The sequence below is a fragment of the Schistocerca americana genome, chromosome 1, assembly GCF_021461395.2.
Source record: "Schistocerca americana isolate TAMUIC-IGC-003095 chromosome 1, iqSchAmer2.1, whole genome shotgun sequence".
NCBI lineage: Eukaryota > Metazoa > Arthropoda > Insecta > Orthoptera > Acrididae > Schistocerca > Schistocerca americana.
The window spans coordinates 330,512,121-330,531,879 of NC_060119.1; the positions used below are offsets into that span (position 1 = coordinate 330,512,121).

Here is a 19,759-nt window from a genome sequence, read left to right on the forward strand (position 1 = left end):
TATAATGAGGAAACATAAATGAATGAATATAACTGAAGACCATATCACACACATCCATGCCCGAGGCAGGATTCGAACCTGCGACCGTAGCAGTCGCGCGGTTCCAGTCTGAAGCGCCTAGAACCGCTCAGCCACACCGGCCGGCCGTGCTTCTTGACGTGATGCACTTTTCATAAGGTGCTGTGTAATATAGCAGCTCCGCAAATCTGTCAGGGGCCCCACGAAGGTAGTTCTTGTGGTTGGAAAGGTTTCCTCACTCAGAAGTCCAATGGATAAGCTCTTTATCGGGCCCTTCCCATACGGTATTACGCCTGCGCAGTATATCAGGTAGACAATTACAAAGTTGCATTATTGCAGCCCAGATAAACAGTATCTGACACACCAGCTGGTCGACATTTGGCGTTGCCAGTCACTGCTTTTATCAGTTACGCAACGTGCGCGATAGCGGAAGCGCGAAGTTCCGCACAAACAACACTGCCGTTGAGCGCGGAACGCAAACGAGCTTGCTGATAGGGCAGACGGCGGTCGTTACGTCAGTGATCGGAGGCGGGGCCACGGAGGCGCCGAGGCCACAGCGGCCAGCAGTGTTCGTGGAGGCGGCGACAGAGCTGCAGCTGAGCAGAGGCGAGGCGAGGTGAGGTGAGTGGCACGCATCCCGCCGCTGGCATTTCGATGAAGCCAGTCCGGTGCGCGAATTGGATCGCTCTGATGTAATCGCTGGGCAGCCTATCAAGGCCCGCCAAATGCCTCTCCCAGCCGGTCCCAATATCGCGTCCCATGTTTCCAACAGTGCACAGGACGTGCCCTGTACTACATTTTTCTCTGTGTGTTTTGCACACAGCGAGCATATACAGAGGGGCTTGGGATTACAGCCTTTAAGTAAACTATAACTGACAGGTGTGATATGATGTTCAGTACACTTGATAACATTGTGACTAAGAAGATGTGTGAATATTCCGAATAAGACTTGTGTTTTTATGTTTACGCCGCCCTCTTTTATGTTCCGGTTTTTAGCAGTGGTGTTGCTTTGTTCCAAGTAGCGTGAAGGTGATTGTGTAAAATCAAGTCATTGTAGCTCGCATGAAACAATTTTGCAATTACTAACATCGGCTAGGTTAACAGACTTACATTTGTAGTTCATATATCTGTAGTGCGCAACTACACTCAGGAAAAAATTAAGCAAAAATAATTACCTTAGACAAATGAAATTTCAGGAAAACATTTAACTAGACAAAGTATTAAAGTGATTAACACTGTACGATCACAGTTTGAGGGCCGGCCAGTGTGGCTCAGCGGTTCTAGGCGCTTCAGTCTCGAACCGCGCGACCGCTACGGTCGCAGCCTCGATTCCTGCCTCGGGCATGGATGTGTGTGATGTCCTTAGGTTAGTTAGGTTTAAGTAGTTCTAAGTTCTAGGGGACTGATGACCTCAGATGTTAAGTCCCATAGTGCTCAGAGCCATTTGTACCATTTGAACAGTTTGATGTAAACGGGAGATAAGCCACACAAATGTGAAATGCGGTTACATTAATAACCTGTGTAACCGTCAGAATCTTGAATGCATTTGGTTGTACAAGTGTAGGATGTCAGTTTCTGGGATGAATTTCCACGCCTGTTGCACTTTGTCGGTCAATACAGGAATGGTTAATGCTAGTTGTGGGTGGCTCTGGATTTGTCGTCAATGTGCACTCGATTAGACATAGATCTGGCGACAGAGTACCTCAAGACAACATGTCGACGCTCTGTAGAGCATGCTGGGTTCGAAGAGCGGTATGTGGGCTAGCGTTATCCTGTTGGAAAACACCCCCTCAAATTGCTGTTTATGAATGGCAGCAAAAAAAGTCCGGTCCCAAGTTTGGCGTACAGCTTTGCAGTCTGGATGAGAGTGATAACCACGACACTGGTCTGCTGTGGCACGAAATTGCACCACAGATCATAACTGCAGGCATAGGCCCACTGCTTCTAGTGTCCGCAGCTCGTGGTCTAGTGGCTAGCGATGCTGGCACTGGTCACGGGGTCCTGAGTTCCATTCCCGGCCGGGTTGAGGATTTCCTCTTCCTGTTGTTGTGTTGTTCTCATAATTTCATCATTATCGTCACCATTATTCCTCACAGTGACTAGATTGGACTGTGTAAAAAATTGGATTGTGAACCAATTGGGACTTTGTACGGGTGCTGATGACCGCGCTGTTGAGCGCCCCACAAACCAAACATCATCTTCAACTGGCTCTAGCATTAAGACAGGTTGCTCGCAGGCCCTCAACTTGCCTCCTTCTAACCAACAAACGGCCATCGCTGCCACCGAGGCAGAAACAGCTTTCATCAGGAATTACTACAGACATCTACCGTGCCCTCCAATGAGGTGTCACGTGACACTACTGTAGACCAAATGACGGTGGTTTGGGGTCAGTGGAATGCACGCTAAACGGCGTATGAGTCGGAGCTGTGCTTGAAGTAACCGTTAGTGACAGTCTGTTGTGTCACTGTGGTGCCAACTAATGTTCAAATTGCTGCTATAGATCCCACAACCAGTCCGAAATGCGGCCTTCTTGGGATTGTACATTCTCGTGACCACCACTGACAGCAACCAGGTACAATTGCTACATTCCTGCTAAACCTTACTGCAGTATCGCAGGCGAAGCATCCAGCTTCTCCTAGCCCTGCTGCAAGACATCGTTCAAAGTGAGTGAGCCCTTGATAATGGCGTTTTTGTCGACTTACAGGCAATTTTGACGACATCAACTTAGCACTTCCAGTCTCAAAGACAATTATAAACTTGACTGACGTCAACTCGCCACCTCCAATCTCAAAGATAATTAACGCTCACGACAGTTACATCATCTATTTAAAGCAAACCTGATTTGCATCTTTCATAGTTGCGCTGTTAGCAATACTCTTATGCGACTCGCGCGAAATTTTAATAGTCAGCCGGCCGGTGTGGCCGAGCGGTTCTAGGCTCTTCAGTCTGGAACCGCACGACCGCTACGGTCGCAGGTTCGAATCCTGCCTCGGGCATGGATGTTTGTGCTGTCCTTAGGTTAGTTAGGTTTAACTAGTTCTAAGTTCTAGGGGACTAATGACCTCAGCAGTTGAGTCCCATAGTGCTCAGAGCCATTTGAACCATTTTTTTGTCCTTAGGTTAGTTAGGTTTAAGTAGTTCTAAGTTCTAGGGGACTGATGACCTCAGATGTTAAGTCCCTTAGTGCCCAGACCCATTTATTTTAAATAGTCAGCATCTTTCAGATGTAGAAACACGGCTACCTACTTTTGTTTATGTCGCACAACTCTTTGCTGGTGTTGTGACTTTTTTCCGTTGATGTTTAATGTTATGTGATGGTAGCGTGACTTTAACATTGAAATATGAATTTTTGACCACTTTCACGATAGAGATTATAAGAAGTACGTCAACAAAAATGATACAAAGATAATAGAACCCCATTTAATCAGTCGCTGCTGAGGCCATCAAATTAGGATATTACGCACTAAAAATAGTAGACGAATTTTGCTATTTTGCAGAAAAGTAACTGATGACCGTTGATTTATAGAGGATAAAAGCTGAGGTGTGCATAGATATAAAATCATTTCAGTAAAAGACTCATCTCTTAACAACGAATATAAATTGGCTTATTAGAATCTCGTTTCTGGAAGTATTTGTCTGAAGTGCAGCCTTGTATGGAAGTAAAATATGGGCAGTAAACGCTGTAAACAAGAAGAGAATGGAAGATTTAGAAATGCAGTATTACAGAATAACGCTGGGTGTTAGTGGTCTGCATCGACTAATGAAGAGGTGCTAAATCGAATCGAAGAGAAAACAGCTTTTTGACACAAGTTAGTTAAAATAAGTAATAGGATAATAGAATACATTCTGAACCTTCAAGGAATAGTTAATTTAGTATTTGAGGGAAATTTCAATGGTACAAACTGAAGGGAAGGAACAAGGCTTGAGCACAGCATATAGGTTCAAAAAAATGGTTCAAATGGCTCTGAGCACTATGGGACTTAACTTCTGAGGTCAACAGTCCCCTAGAACTTAGAACTACTTAAACCTAACTAACCTAAGGATATCACACACATCCATGTCCGAGGTAGGATTCGAACCTGCGACCGTAACGGTCGCGCGGTTCCGGACTGTAGCGCCTAGAACCGCTCGGCCACCCCTGCCCGCCATATAGGTTCAAGTCGATGTAGGCTGCAGTATATGTGCACAGGTGCAGGATAAACTGCATAAGCAACTGCATCCAAACAGTTTGCGAAATGAAGGCGACCACAGAAACAACAACAAAAACATTTACAAATAGTAATGATAAAAATGTTCAAATGTGTGTGAAATCTTATGGGACTTAACTGCTAAGGTCATCAGTCCCTAAGCTTACGCACTACTTAACCTAAATTATCCTAAAGACAAACACACACACCCATGCCCGAGGGAGGACTCGAACCTCCGCCGGGATCAGCCGCATTAGTAATGATACTTTATAAGTGTTCACCACCTTTATCAAGATTAATAATTGGCATATTCTTGTAATTGACTAATGTATTAGACTAGAGACGTAGCCGGCCGCGGTGGCCGTGCGGTTCTAGCGCTGCAGTCTGGAACCGCGGGGCTGCTACGGTCGCAGGTTCGAATCCTGCCTCGGGAATGGATGTGTGTTATGTCCTTAGGTTAGTTAGGTTTAAGTAGGTCTAAGTTCTAGGGGACTGATGACCTAAGATGTTAAGTCCCATAGTGCTCAGAACCACTAGGTCAAAATTATAAAAAAAAATTACGTGATGCTCCGTCGATTGCGCTACATTAACTTGTCATAAATAACATATTCAGTATAGCTGTCAAGATACTCGTTGCTTTAGGTGGTTTTTCTAAATTGCTTCGTTGTGTTACCTGAAACGGTGGATCAGAATGAACATCCTTCCTGTCCGAACGTGAAGTGGTGATGGCTGCATATATGGATACATTGCTGACACATATACTATTCCAAACCAAACTGTATTCTCCATTGTATTCCCTTTCACTTTTAACTTACAGTAACCACACCTTGAGCTATTATGTATTACCATTGTATATTTTCCAGCCGGTGTGGCCGAGCGGTTGTAGGCGCTTCAGTCCGGAACCGCGCGACCGCTACGGTCGCAGGTTCGAATCCTGCCTCGGGCATGGAAGTGTGATGTCCTTAGGTTAGTTAGGTTTAAGTAGTTCTAAGTTCTAGGGGACTGATGACCTCAGATGTTAAGTCCCATAGTGCTCAGAACCATTTGAACCATTGTTTATTTGGATATAATAAGCGAGGCGGCGCTCTCATTAACTCTAGAACTCCAAAAGGGGGGAAATGTTACACTGCTACTGAGAAGCAGTAAATATTACTACTCGACGTTTTATTCAAAGGAAGACATAATTTACAGGCTATGCGTTACTTACATACAATTATTAAATCTCCAATTTTATGTTACATACCAGGTTAAGTAGAAAAGTTCCTATTTTATACTCAAATGTGATGGTAAATTTTACGAGGGTTTAGGAATCTAGGCTTAAAACTCCCTATTTCGATTCGGAAGGGACAAGATTTAAGTCCCCGACTGGCTATCATCGTTTAAGTTTCTCGTGGCTACTGCTGATGAATACCAAAACGGTTTATGCAGTGAGGTTACAGCTGTTTCTACTCCCCCCCCCCCCTCCCCAACCCCCTGCAACTCACCGTGCACCGAGGATAGGATTCATTGCTATCGTCATCATCCTGATATTACTTCTTTCTCTTTGAGGTATTTTGCTTATGCAGTTTCGCTAGTCGTGTCTGGTACGGATTCAGTATAATACCAAATGCAAGAAGTATACTTCCGCTGCCACTTTCCTCACAGTATTTTAAGTACTGAGATCACCAACGGCCGTTATTTGTAGTGCGAATATACAGAGTAATTCAGCTATCCCTACCGATGTCGTTTTACGCAACCTGCAATGTTATATCTGGCCTCCAAAAACAGAGCGCGAGATTTTCATATTCCCTCGCTCGCTACGTGAAAACTCTTAGTTGCATACGAGAAATGAACAAGACCTTTCCGTGGGAAATTTAATGTAGTTAACATTTGCACTGGGATGCGTTTTTGTTAGAGACCATAGTTTTCAAGTGATTCAAGAAAAAAGTGACCTTTAAAAGCACCTACATCCCCACATTCATCCCTCAACAGTTAGCATTTGTAGTATGTTGTTCGTGACATTCCGTCATACCAAAGTACCAATTTTTCCCACTAGACGATTCGGCCTTTTCTGGTCTCAATTGATTGGAATTGTACGGCACCAGCATAGTCACCTACTTCGTTGACATTATTAATTTAAATGTGGCTACGATGGTAATAAAAGGAAACGACTTTTGTTACCGTAACGCTAAACCTAGCGACGTTGACAATTCGATCCAAAGGTAACCATTACAAGTACAGCACTTTCAAAATTCCTGCAGCCGTAATTTTTTGCACAGTGGTAGAAGTGAGAAAATGGTTGAAATGAGTCTGAGCACTATGGGACTTAACTGGGACTTAACATCTGAGGTCATCAATCCCCTAGACTTAGAACTACTTAAACCTAACCTAAGTACATCACACACATCCATGCCCGAGGCAGGATTCGAACCTCCGATCGTAGCAGCAGCGCGGTTCTGGACTGAAGCGCCTAGAACCGCTCGGCCACAGCGGCCGTTGGTAGGAGCGACAGCCATCAACAGTATACTAGTTATCCTGACCGGTGGGAACTAAGTGTGGGAGCGGGGCGTGCATTTAAAGGTCACTTTTGTTCGTTTTTGTCGTATAACTGGAAAACTACAGCCTCCAGCGAAAATGTATGACAGTACAAAATTGAACTACTTTAAATTTCCTACAAAAATATCCTTTTCATTTCTCCTGTAGGACTAATAGCTAGCGCAAAGCGAGCAGAGAGTATGAAAATATCGCGCGTAGTTTTTTTGATACGAGATATAACATTGCGGTTTGCATAAACGACACGGTAGGGGCAGCTGTATCAGTCTGTTTGCTCGGTAAGACATGAGGAGCTGTTGCTGCTCTTCAGACCAGGTGAGTACACGCAAGGCTGTTAGCCGGGCCACCGCTGCGCCGCGCAGTGCTGTGTGCGGTTTCGTTGGGGCACCTCTACCGGACGCTGGGAGCCGCGGAGCGGCGCTGCAGTGGCGGCCTTGGGCGCGAGGCCGCGGGCTTACCACGGTCGCGCTCATCTGCGTCTCACACGTGGCGGCAGCCCGCAGCCGCGGTCCGGTGAAGAACGCGGATACAGCTCACCGTGCTGGAGCTGCTTACACTGCTTGCTGGCTGTTCGATGCTCGCTTTAATCGTTCTCGTTCAGAATTTTTTTCTTTTCTACAATCACAACAGAAATATGATAAGAAAAATATCCGCTACCAGTCACAACATCTACATCTAACCCTACATGATTGCTCTGCAATTCACATTTAAGTGCTTGGCAGAGGGTTCATCGAACCACAATCATACTATCTCCCTACCTGACAGCAACGTCACCAAGTTCAACAATGTTTTTTGTGCAGCCACATGACGTCGTGTTAACACTCAAACTGCGCAATAGGCTGCATGATGCGCAACTTCACTCCTGACGTCCATGGCGAGGTCCATCTTTGCAAGCACGAAACCATGCAGCGCGGTACAGATTGGCCGAACAACTTGCCGAATGGATCACTAACGTTCTCTTCACCGATGAGTGGCATATGTGCCTTCGACCACACAATCGTGGAGACGTGTTTGCAGGCAACGCAGTCAGGCTGAACGCCTTAGACACACTGTCCAGAGAGTGGAGCAAGATGGAGGTTCCCTGCTGTTTTGGGGTGACATTATGTGGGGCCGACGTACGCCGCTTGTGGTCATGGAAGGCGCCATAACGGCTGTACGATACATGAATGCCATCCTCCAACCGATAGTGCAACCATATCGGCAACATATTGGCGAGGCAATCGTCTTCATTGACGACAATTCGCGCCACCATCGTGCACATCTTGTGAATGACTATCTTCAGCATGACAACATCGCTGGACTAGAGTGGCCAGCATGTTATCCAGACATTGAACCCTATCGAATATGCCTGGGATATATTGAAAAGGGCCGGCCGGAGTGGCCGAGCGGTTAAAGGCGCTACAGTCTGGAACCGCACGACCACTGCGGTCGCAGGTTCGAATCCTGCCTCGGGCATGGATGTGTGTGATGTCCTTAGGTTAGTTAGATTTAAGTAGTTCTAAGTTCTAGGGGACTTACGACCACAGCAGTTGAGTCCCATAGTGCTCAGAGCCATTTTTATATTGAAAAGGACTGTTTATGGACGACGTGACCCACCAAACACTCTGAGGGATCTCCGCCGAATCGTAGTTTAGGAGTGGGACAATCTGGACCAACAGTACCTTGATGAACTGGTATGAGCGGCGAATACAGGCATGCATCAATGCAAGAGGAAGTGCTACTGGGTATTAGATTTACCGGTTTGTATAGTAGTCTGGACCACCACCTCTGAAGGTCTCGCTGTATGGCGGTACAACATGCAGTGTATGGTTTTCATGAGCAAAAAAAAAAGGGCAGAAATGATGTTTATGTTGATCTCTATTCCAACTTTCTGTACAGGTTCCGGAACACTCGGAACCGATGTGATGCAAAACTTTTGATGATGTGTGTACTTGCACATTACGTTATTTTAATGTCCTACTAAAGGTATACAAAGTTTGACGTAAATGAGCGATCCCACTATCCCAACGTTGTGGCCTTCCTCTTGTTAGTGTTCCGCCCATAATTCCCTTTGTGTTGTTCATTCCAGCGTAGAGAGTTTGTGTGTATGCGCTATTGAGCCTTACAGGAGCACCACATTTCGCAGCAGAGTAGACTAACTAAGTACTGAAGTACGCAGAGTTTCGTTAGGGGAGTGAGGTTGTTCCCCATGGCTTGTGTAGGATAATGTTCCCAGTTCGTATCTTCGCAACGGGTTTTCTCACATGCTTCATGTAGGACAGTGTCACGTCCAATGTAACCCCTAGATGTTTTGGGTGCTGATTGTGGTGAAGTTGCCTGTCGCCAAACTAAATCTAGAGCTGTAAGTTCGCCACTCTATTGCACAAATGAAACGAAGTCTCTCTGTTTCTTAGTGGAGTTTGGCTTCATTCTCCATCTCCGAAAACATCTTACCATTATCGCCAGATCAAATGTTAAGATGGCTTCCGTTTCTTCAAAATTTCGATGTTCCACTATCAGGCCCAGTCACTTATTTTTATCATTTAAACACTGACCTAGAGAATTTTCCATGACAAACTCAACTCAAGCCTAACCTATTCATGTAATTACCTACAATATACAAGCCCAATGCAGTCTGACTGCTATACAGTGAGAACATGACATCCAGGAATTAACACAAAAGAATGACCCTGAATTGCAAGAAATACTAACAATAATCAAAATCCAAAAAATATGGAATTAAAGATATATGAAACATCTCCCACTCTGTTAATTGCCTAAACTCATTTCAGTCGCGAACACCATTTTTTTTATAAGTCACTTACCTCTCAGAATATGTTTGTAACACGAACTACAGCAATTACAGAAAGCAGCTACTACATCTAGCTAAATAAAAAGATTGTAACTACTATACACTCTAACTACTAGGAGGCATATAATCTGGGTTAAGTTAAGTATCAAAGGTGGGTCAGATATGATAGTCGGATGCTTCTATAGACCACCTGCATCAGCAACCGTAGTAGTTGAGCGCCTCAGAGTGAACCTGCAGAACGTCGTGAAGAAGTTTCGTGATCATACTATTGTAATAGGGGGAGACTTCAATCTATCAGGTATAGAATGGGATAGTCACACAATCAGAACTGGAGCCAGGGACAGAGACTCTTGTGACATTATCCTGACTGCCTTGTCCGAGAATTACTTCGAGCAGACAGTTAGAGAACCAACTCGTGAAGCTAACGTTTTAGACCTCATAGCAACAAATAGACCGGAACTTTTCGACTCCGTGAATGTAGAAGAGGGTATCAGTGATCATAAGTCAGTGGTTGCATCAATGACTACAAGTGTAATAAGAAATGCCAAGAAAGGAAGGAAAATATATTTGCTTAACAAGAGTGATAGGGCACAAATCGCAGAATATCTGAGTGACCACCATCAAACGTTCATTTCTGAGGAAGAAGATGTGGAACAAAAATGGAAAAAATTCAGAAACATCGTCCAGTACGCCTTAGATAAGTTCGTACCGACTAAGGTCCAAAGCGAGGGGAAAGATCCACCGTGGTATAACAATCATGTACGAAAGGTACTACGGAAACAAAGAAAGCTTCATCATAGGTTTAAGAGTAGTCGAATCATAGCTGATAAGGAAAAGCTGAACGAAGCGAAAAAGAGCGTAAAGAGAGCAATGAGAGAAGCATTCAACGAATTCGAACATAAAACATTGGCAAACAATCTAAACAAGAACCCTAAAAAGTTTTGGTCATATGTAAAATCGGTAAGCGGATCTAAATCCCCTATTCAGTCACTCGTTGACCACGATGGCACCGAAACAGAGGACGACCGAAGAAAGGCAGAAATACTGAATTCAGTGTTCCGAAACTGTTTCACTGCGGAAAATCGTAACACGGTCCCTGACTTCAGCCGTCGCACGGACGCCAAAATGGAAAATATTGAAATAAACGATATCGGAATTGAAAAACAACTGCTATCACTTAGTAGCGGAAAAGCATCCGGACCAGACGAGATACGCTTAAGATTCTACAGTGATTATGCTAAAGAACTTGCCCCCTTTCTATCAGCAATTTATCGTAGATCGCTGGAAGAACGTAAAGTACCTAGCGACTGGAAGAAAGCGCAGGTCGTTCCCATTTTCAAGAAGGGTCATAAATCAGATGCGAATAGTTATAGGCCTATTTCGCTTACGTCAATCTGTTGTAGAATAATGGAACATGTTTTGTGTTCTCGTATTATGACGTTCTTAGATAATACAAATCTCCTTCATCATAACCAACATGGATTCCGCAAACAGAGATCATGTGAAACTCAGCTCGCCCTATTTGCCCAAGAAATTCACAGTGCCGTAGACACTGGCGAGCAGATTGATGCCGTATTCCTGGACTTCAGGAAGGCATTTGATACGGTTCCGCACTTACGTTTAGTGAAAAAAATACGAGCTTACGGAATATCGGACCAGGTTTGTGATTGGATTCAGGATTTCCTAGAAGAAAGAACACAACATGTCATTCTTAACGGTTCAAAATCTGCAGATGTAGAGGTAATTTCGGGAGTACCGCAGGGAAGCGTGATAGGACCTTTATTGTTTACAATATACATAAATGACTTAGTTGACAACATCGGTAGCTCCGTGAGGCTATTTGCAGATGACACGGTTGTCTACAAGAAAGTAGCAACATCAGAAGACTCGTACGTACTCCAGGAGGACCTGCAGAGGATTAATGCATGGTGCGACAGCTGGCAGCTTTCCCTAAACGTAGATAAATGTAATATAATGCGCATACATAGGGGCAGAAATCCATTCCAGTACGATTATGCCATAGGTGGTAAATCATTGGAAGCGGTAACGACCGTAAAATACTTAGGAGTTACTATCCGGAGCGATCTGAAGTGGAATGATCACATAAAACAAATAGTGGGAAAAGCAGGCGCCAGGTTGAGATTCATAGGAAGAATTCTAAGAAAATGTGACTCATCGACGAAAGAAGTAGCTTACAAAACGCTGGTTCGTCCGATTCTCGAGTATTGCTCATCAGTATGGGACCCTTACCAGGTTGGATTAATAGAAGAGATAGACATGATCCAGCGAAAAGCAGCGCGATTCGTCATGGGGACATTTAGTCAGCGCGAGAGCGTTACGGAGATGCTGAACAAGCTCCAGTGGCGGACACTTCAAGAAAGGCGTTACGCAATACGGAGAGGTTTATTATCCAAATTACGAGAGAACACATTCCGGGAAGAGATGGGCAACATATTACTACCGCCCACATATATCTCGCGTAATGATCACAACGAAAAGATCCGAGAAATTAGAGCAAATACGGAGACTTACAAGCAGTCGTTCTTCCCACGCACAATTCGTGAATGGAACAGGGAAGGGGGGATCAGATAGTGGTACAATAAGTACCCTCCGCCACACACCGTAAGGTGGCTCGCGGAGTATAGATGTAGACATATGGTTAGCAAAAGAAAGATTTTGTTGAAGAGCAAACAACGTATTTAGAAAATTTTACCTTATTCATGTGACAGCCAGTTCCAAAAATTATATAGTTGTCAATAATTCCACCCCCTAAACATTGCTAACAACATCCATCCTCATTTTACAATCCCTTGCGTCTCACTTTACAACACATGTCCGACCAACACAGAGTCTCCACTAAGAAAAAACATGTCCACTCGCTAACAGCTAGCCCATCCAACCACAGAGTCTCTTGCCGAGGGCGCAGAGCGCTGTCAGCGTTATTAATACAGCCTATAGCGCTGCCAACAAACAAACAGGTTACTCACAAAACTTACGAGATTTAGTTTTAGGTACATCGTAGATGTACAAATTAAACAAGAGCGGAGCGAGGACAAATCCCTGAGAAAAACCCCTGAAAAATTCCATCATTTAGCATCTTTGAAGAGTTTATCCTATTGCTCAGTATGACCTATAATGACCTTCTTGCAAGCATCCTATTAATAAGTTGGACACTTTATCTTCGAGGGATTGTATGAATCAATTTGTAGAGAAGACCACGTCTCCATAATATAAATGGAGTTAACTTCTCTAAAGTCTTTTGAAACCTGCTCCTATGTACGTCGTAAGTGACATTATCTGGTCTGTACAGCTTCTTTCTGGGCGAAAACTATCTCCTTCAATCGGAATTTTCTCATGTATTATAGCCGGTATTCTTTTTTAGGTGGCTCTTTCAAGAAGCTTGATATTGAGCTCAGAATGGTTATTGGGAGGAACTCGGATGAATTCTACTAGATCTTCGTGCCTCTTCCGCTTTAACTTCTTGGAGGGTCATTGTTATTTCCTCGACACTAAATGGCTACGAAAATACGGTCTGGTCAGGCCTAGATGTCTTCAGAGTAGTGAATTCATGTTTGATATGGGTAGCGTGTGCTTTTTGTTGTGTGTGCTTTGTCCCGTGGGGTTCTTGAAGAAGTCACAACGTGATTCGCAATCCTACATGGGTGCAAGGCTACTTGCCCTCTTGCGTCCTTAGGACTTACGCGTAATTTCCTTAGAACTGCACAGTCTTCTCTGCTGGATCTTCTAAAGCCCAGGCCGGCCGAAGTGGCCGTGCGGTTAAAGGTGCTGCAGTCTGGAACCGCCAGACCGCTACGGTCGCAGGTTCGAATCCTGCCTCGGGCATGGACGTTTGTGATGTCCTTAGGTTAGTTAGGTTTAACTAGTTCTAAGTTCTAGGGGACTAATGACCTCAGCAGTTGAGTCCCATAGTGCTCAGAGCCATTTGAACCAGGTTGACGGCTGGTGTATATTTTCAGAATAGAGTGGGGAATATTATGGTGCATATTTACAGAATATTGTCACAAGAAGCCAAGAAATGTTGTCATAATGGATGGGGCACTTTCATTCAAAACATCTTTTTGACAGTTTCAGGATATTTTTGATCTGTCTGTGCGGCTGGTTTCGGCGGAGGTTCGAGTCCTCCCGCGGACATGGGGGTGTGCGTTTGTCCTTAGGATAATTTAAGTTAAGTAGTGTGTAAGCTTAGGGACTGATGACCTTAGAAGTTAAGTCCCATACGATTTCAAACACATTTGAACATTTTTTTTTTGTGATCTGTTTTCACCAACGACACAAGTACATCAACTTTGCTTCTTTTTTAAAGCGAACCATTCATTTCTGAAGAAAACGCACTGACTGAATCTCAGCGTAGTTCACTGTGGTTTACCTCGTAAAGTAGATCTGCATAATGGCTCCCAGGTACATAATCATCTTAAAATCCGAATGACAATACATAGCCGATCACGTACCTTTTGTATCGGTGATAAACGTTTCAATCCAGAATGAGATAAACTTTACTGTAATGCTTCAATCAAACTGTAGCAAGAAAAACAGAAGATGGCTAATTCTAAATGAAACTTACTCTGTTGTGTTCCGTAACACTTTCAAAATGTTTTCAGGCAACTGGTACTACTTATGACTACTTATTTTATTTCAATTAAAGTTATTCAGTATCGTCGCAGAAAACTGACATAAAAAGATTTGCTAACCAAAATTTAGATGCATAGCTTATTTAACTGAGTGCCAGAGACAACTGTGAAAGAATTATCTTTAATGAACAATAAAAGAATGTATTATGTAAATTGGAGGGAGAGGAGAGAGAAAAGACAGGGAAGGGAAGCAACTCTTGATGTCAGTTGCATCGGGACTGTATGCAAAATCAGCGCTAACCAGTGAAAATGTTTGCCGGACCGGTATTCGAACCCAGGATCTCCTGTTTACCAGCCAGTTCCGTTAGCGATCTTTCCTTCGTTGGGGACTACAGTCATGTAGAAGTTTTTGAAAGAAATTTCCATCGTTTGACTGTTAATTGCTCATTTACTTTTTACATCCATGATTTCGGCTTAGTAGCCATTCTCAAGTGCATATTCAAATGTTATAATACGAGGGTTAAAACTTAAATAGTGGCAACTTTTTATTCACACCGATACAACAGAGTTACCTGTTTGCACATGTAACTGTCATTCAAAGCAGTCACCAGCGTTGTGTAGAACCCGTTGCCAGCGATGCGGAAGGCATAGTACACCGTTCTGTTGATGGTGCTAATGGAGCGGTCTACTGCCAGTCGAAACTCTGGAACAATTCTGAAGCGAATGCCACGAAGTGGTTCCTTCATCTTCGGAATCGAATCAGAATCGCAAGGACTTAAGTCCGGGAACTATGGTGGGTAGTACAGCACTTCCCAGTCCCATCGACGGAACAGAGCAGCCACAGCTGGCGCTGTATGCGCAGAAAGTGTCGCCGCTTCTTTCGCAAAGCCGCTCGCAGGTGATGCTCCAAAAACGAAAAGTAATAAAAAAAATGCCGTGTGACTAGGGCCTCCCGTCAGGTAGACCGTTCGCCGGGTGCAAGTCTTACGATTTGACGCTACTTCGGCGACTTGCGCGTCGATGGGGATGAAGTGATGATGATTAGAACAACACAACACCCAATCCCTGAGCGGAGAAAATCTCCGACCCAGCCGGCAAACTAACACGGGCCCTTTGGATTGACATTCTGTCGCGCTGACCACTCAGCTACCGGGGGTGGACTACGAACAGTAATACTGTGCACTGACGGTCTGCCGTGGAGCGACGTAATGCGTTAGGTTAACACCATCACAGTCGTACACGAGAATCACCATAACTTTCACTATAGTGGGGCTCTGACTCACTTTCGACTTTCGCGGCGACCCATAATGACGCCATTCCTTGGATTGGTGCTTCAGTTTTGGCTCGTACGATGTCGCCCATATCTCATCCAGCGTTACGATAAGGCCTTCGCGCTGATAGCGCTCCAGGTCAGTCGGAGCAGCGTCGTAACGCATCCATTTCTGCATTTCCGTCTAGCCATGCGGAACCCATCCAGGCGTCCTTTCAGGATGCGAAGTACAGTCGTATTAGCTAATTCGGTTTCGTGGGCGATCACTGACCACTAACGCAGCAACAGTATGCACTTCTTCTTCAGAGACTCTAGGACGACCTGCCTGATGCATGTCTGTCACAGTTTTCCGACCTTTGTTGAAGGTTCTGTGCGGCAATGCCGATTCCCCGCACACCTCTTGAAGACCTGTCGTGCTGTACAACCTCTGGCACATTCAATCTTGATCCAATTCCATTGTCCTGTTTCGAAAACATAGTGACACCGGTACGATAGACCGCTCACTCACAAGTGACTGTGTTTCCCTCGACTGTGCGCACGCCTATGACGTGGGACGGCCGAGTCCATTTGCTCGGAGGTAAGGTAGGTATGTCAAAAACGTGTGCTATCAGCGACAATAGCAGATTCGATATCATAGTGTCTCCACAGCAGTGTTGCCACTATTTAAGTTCCAACCTACGTATGTCATCGCCACATACCAGTTAGACATATTTTAACATTTCAATGTGCACTTGAGAATGGCTACTAAGCCGAAACCATGAATGTGTAAAGTAAGTGAACAAGTAACAGTTAAATGGTGGAAATTTCTTTAAAAAAAGTTGCGTTAACCATTCCGCCATCCAGAGAAAGTGTTTATCCCACCTGCGCGGACTATCCCGACTGGCCTCTGGCCGACGCACTTGCCCACCCAGCGACACCTACCCGCCGTCCCCGTCCATGTCCTCCACTTTGAGATTCCCATATGAAGTCGAACGCAACTGTGCATCTGCACTGAAACTGGCGGACTCATTGTCCATCGACGCGAATCAACTATCTAATAAATGAACAATTTAAAGAAGCTGCCGATTGAGTTCATCGTCCTGACTTGAATTTCGTCTGACACGCAGTCGTTCTGGCTTTGTGATGAGAATATTAATTACCGTTCCAACAACTGTTCGGTAACTTCGCAAAGTTTACCAAGTAACGTGTACACTACAGTGGGGCATCGGCAACTCGTCATGGAGCTGCCCACAGCAGACAAAGCTCACATGGCCTCAGACGACGTTTCATCCGGTCAGCAGTATAAGATCCCCAGTTCCTGCACACAGCGCTTCTTTTTAGCTTCTGGGGAGTTACTCAGGGGATAACATAGCTTTATGCACGGACAGAATCTCACTTTTTGTGGGAATATCTTGTACCCTTTTCTCGACACTTCCGATCCCCCTGCCTCCAATTGTTCACCCCAAAGCCGTTGGTATGTTTATCAGGCAACCGAGAAAACTCCCATATGTAAGGTAAATAAAGGACACAGCATAAGAAAAGTTGTCTCATTTGTTTTAGCCATACCTTTTCTACGTAGCCCACATGTTGTCACCTACAAAATATGATGCCGTAGTCTCTTTCTGATATCCGTTCATGCTCATACATGGTCTACTACAAGGTGCTTCATTGAATTTATGCCCAGCGTATAACAGGTAAATAAATTGAACTAGAAACAATTGCAAGAGATGTGAGAGTCAATGTTATGGAAACAGCGTATTGTTTAACTAAAATAATCGACTAGCTACAAGAAATGCGTCGCTAGAAATACGAAACTAAAACACCATAACACAGTCGTTAGACAGAATTTTATATGTGAGTGCTCAGCATTGAACTATAAGCTGGCCAGACATATCAAATACTTTAAATACTGACATTAGAAAATTAACTACTGCAATAAAAATTACAATTGGTTAGAAAATGAAAGTAATGAGGAGATCTACCAATGAAATATAAAAAATAATAGCGAACAAAAGACAACAGGTTACCGAAAAAAATATTCTTGTGTGTCTGGAAAAAGAAATTAAAAACAAGATGGGTTACAGAAAAGAAATAATATCAGAAAATCGTAAATAATAGACGAAAACTTTTTAAAGAATATAATATTAAATTTAGAAGGTTTTCAGGACAGTAAAAAAAAAAAAGACATCTGGAACAATATGAACTCAGGAGAGTGAAAGGCAACAGGAGCAGAGGATGAAGAAGTATTGGAAAACTGGAAGCAGCAGAGAAATATGAAGTTATTTAGGCAGCTTAGTTAAAGAAGACAGTAGATGCAGCGTGGAAGCCAGAAAAATAACTGCAATAGCTAAATGCGCTTTCTGTGTTGCTACTGAACAATCGTTTCCTGTCGAAATGAAAAGGAAAAAAAAAGACGGAGATTTATCAAGACCTTTATCTGTAGTGTGCTTCCATGTGCCTGCGAAAGATGGACACTGTTGAAAGTAGAAAGCACTTGGAAGCATTGGAAATGTGGCTTTGGAGAAAGATAACAAGGACTAGCGAGAGAGAAAAAAAAGCCAGTGAAGATGTCCAAAGAGGTCAATGAGCAAAGAATGGTCATAACAACTGCTAAAAAAGGCCATAAACCTTTTTGGGTGTTTATTGAAACTCGTAAGTTTTGACAGACATATCTGAAGGAAAATGTTGGGAAAGGAAATTAAGTAGTCGAAGAGCTATTAGAAGTATCAAGAATCGAAACTAGCAAAAAATGAAGATGATACTACAAAATGGGGGAGTCGCAGTGACCTCTTACTCAACTTTTTTCTCAAAACATATTGCCAACAGGCAGGTCGTTAAATACACAGCATCATTATCGGCCTGATAAGTTGTTGGGCACGATAAGGAGACGAATTGTTTCGTGAAATCACATGATATGATACCAGGCACGTGCTGTTTCGCTTGTAATGCTGCATACAGAGTACGCACACACGTACTTAAGCAAGCAAAGATCATCCGTGTGTGTGTGTGTGTGTGTGTGTGTGTGTGTGTGTGTGTTCGGCAGCCTTGTCTGAGGCTTGCATGGAGATCACTTGTGCACTGCTCTCGTGGGCCAGTCTCTTGAAGGTCTCAGTTATGAGGGCACAAGAACTGCGTAATGAGCCTTAATTGAAGTCACGAGAGAGCTTGTTTTGCTTCCGCTTGCCTTTCCTGCAACTTGCATATCATTTATTTCCTGCCTGCAATACAGACAAGCAATACTTCTTCAAAAATACAACATTCTAGACAATACACAAAATGAGTAATACGAATAGTTGCCTAAATCGCTTGAGTGACGTATTTGTGCTCCATTATTTCTTCAGAACTGTTCATTAGCTTGATTCTTTCACTTAAACAGTTTGAGACAGCTGGACGATCATGCACCGTCTTACAGGAACACTTAATCAGTATGTTAATATTAATGAATCAGTATGTTAATATTAGTGGTAATTACGATTACAAGGAAAAAAATAAATTACCTGTCACTGTGGTATGTGACACAGAAAATTCAAGGCTACTGAGAATTAGGTTCGTGCGTGTTTCATAACTGAATAATCTACAGACACCACAATATGAACGAGAAAAAGAAACGGATCGGAATTTTGGGAGGAAACCTCCCAGCTTCGCCTCATGTAGTTTTGGAGCATCGCAAAACCATAAAGGCCCCACTTCGCATACTAATGATGTGATAGTCGAATCACTAACTAACACAGCAGCAATACGAGAAGAAATATAATCAACAATGAACGATTTTTCTTGTATTTCAGTGAAAAATAACTTCTTGCTGTTTCTCTTGAGTACAGTTATTTCATCTTAAAAATTGGTTCTGCCCCTACAGTATGGGCTTTGATACATTATTTTCACTCGTCACCGCTATTCCGAAAAATGTTCCGATGCAGTTAACATCTATAATCCCTTCCCTTTACTTTCCTTCCTCCTCTTTCCACCTTCAATATCCACTATATAATGGATGGGGTAAATAAAAGTGGCCCGGAGAACAGAAGTCCATGGCACAAAGAAACAGAGCAGAGGAAAGGATGTACAGTACTGAACTGACTACAGCAGATACTGACAGTGATCACGATTCATCTCTTGGCACTTTTGGGACCTGGTCAGAAAGCTCAACTGTTGGAATTGCTGCAATTTCATCCGAAACGTTCTTTTGCAGTTCTTGAAGACTATGAGGGCTGTTGCGATTCACCTTAGACTTGGAGGCTGCCCACACAAAGTAATCGCACGTTAACAGATCAGGCGACATGTGTGGCCAGCTAGGGCCGCGACCAGACTGATCTCTGCTAAAAACTCTGACAGACGTGAAAGTTGTGTGAATGTGTTCCAAGGTTCGGCCAGCTGTATGGGCAGTTACTCCATGCTG

The 19,759-nt window shown here is 43.8% G+C and overlaps 1 protein-coding gene and 1 non-coding gene across 4 annotated transcripts in view; both read left to right on the top strand.

Moving 5' to 3' along the window:
• The first annotated feature begins 507 nt into the window (after positions 1 to 507).
• LOC124598993 overlaps positions 508 to 19,759 on the top strand; it is a 48,397-nt gene continuing 29,145 nt past the window's right edge. Inside the window, exon 1 of one of the 3 annotated variants that reach the window (XM_047136039.1) lies at positions 508 to 639. The gene's annotated coding sequence lies outside the window, so the exon portion shown is untranslated. The remainder of the gene's footprint in view (positions 640 to 19,759) is intronic. The other 2 variants (XM_047136041.1, XM_047136042.1) reach the window with 2 other exon arrangements.
• On the top strand, positions 8,109 to 8,192 carry Trnas-gga. Its single transcript is given in 2 exon segments — positions 8,109 to 8,148; positions 8,158 to 8,192. It is a non-coding gene; the product is annotated as a tRNA-Ser (tRNA).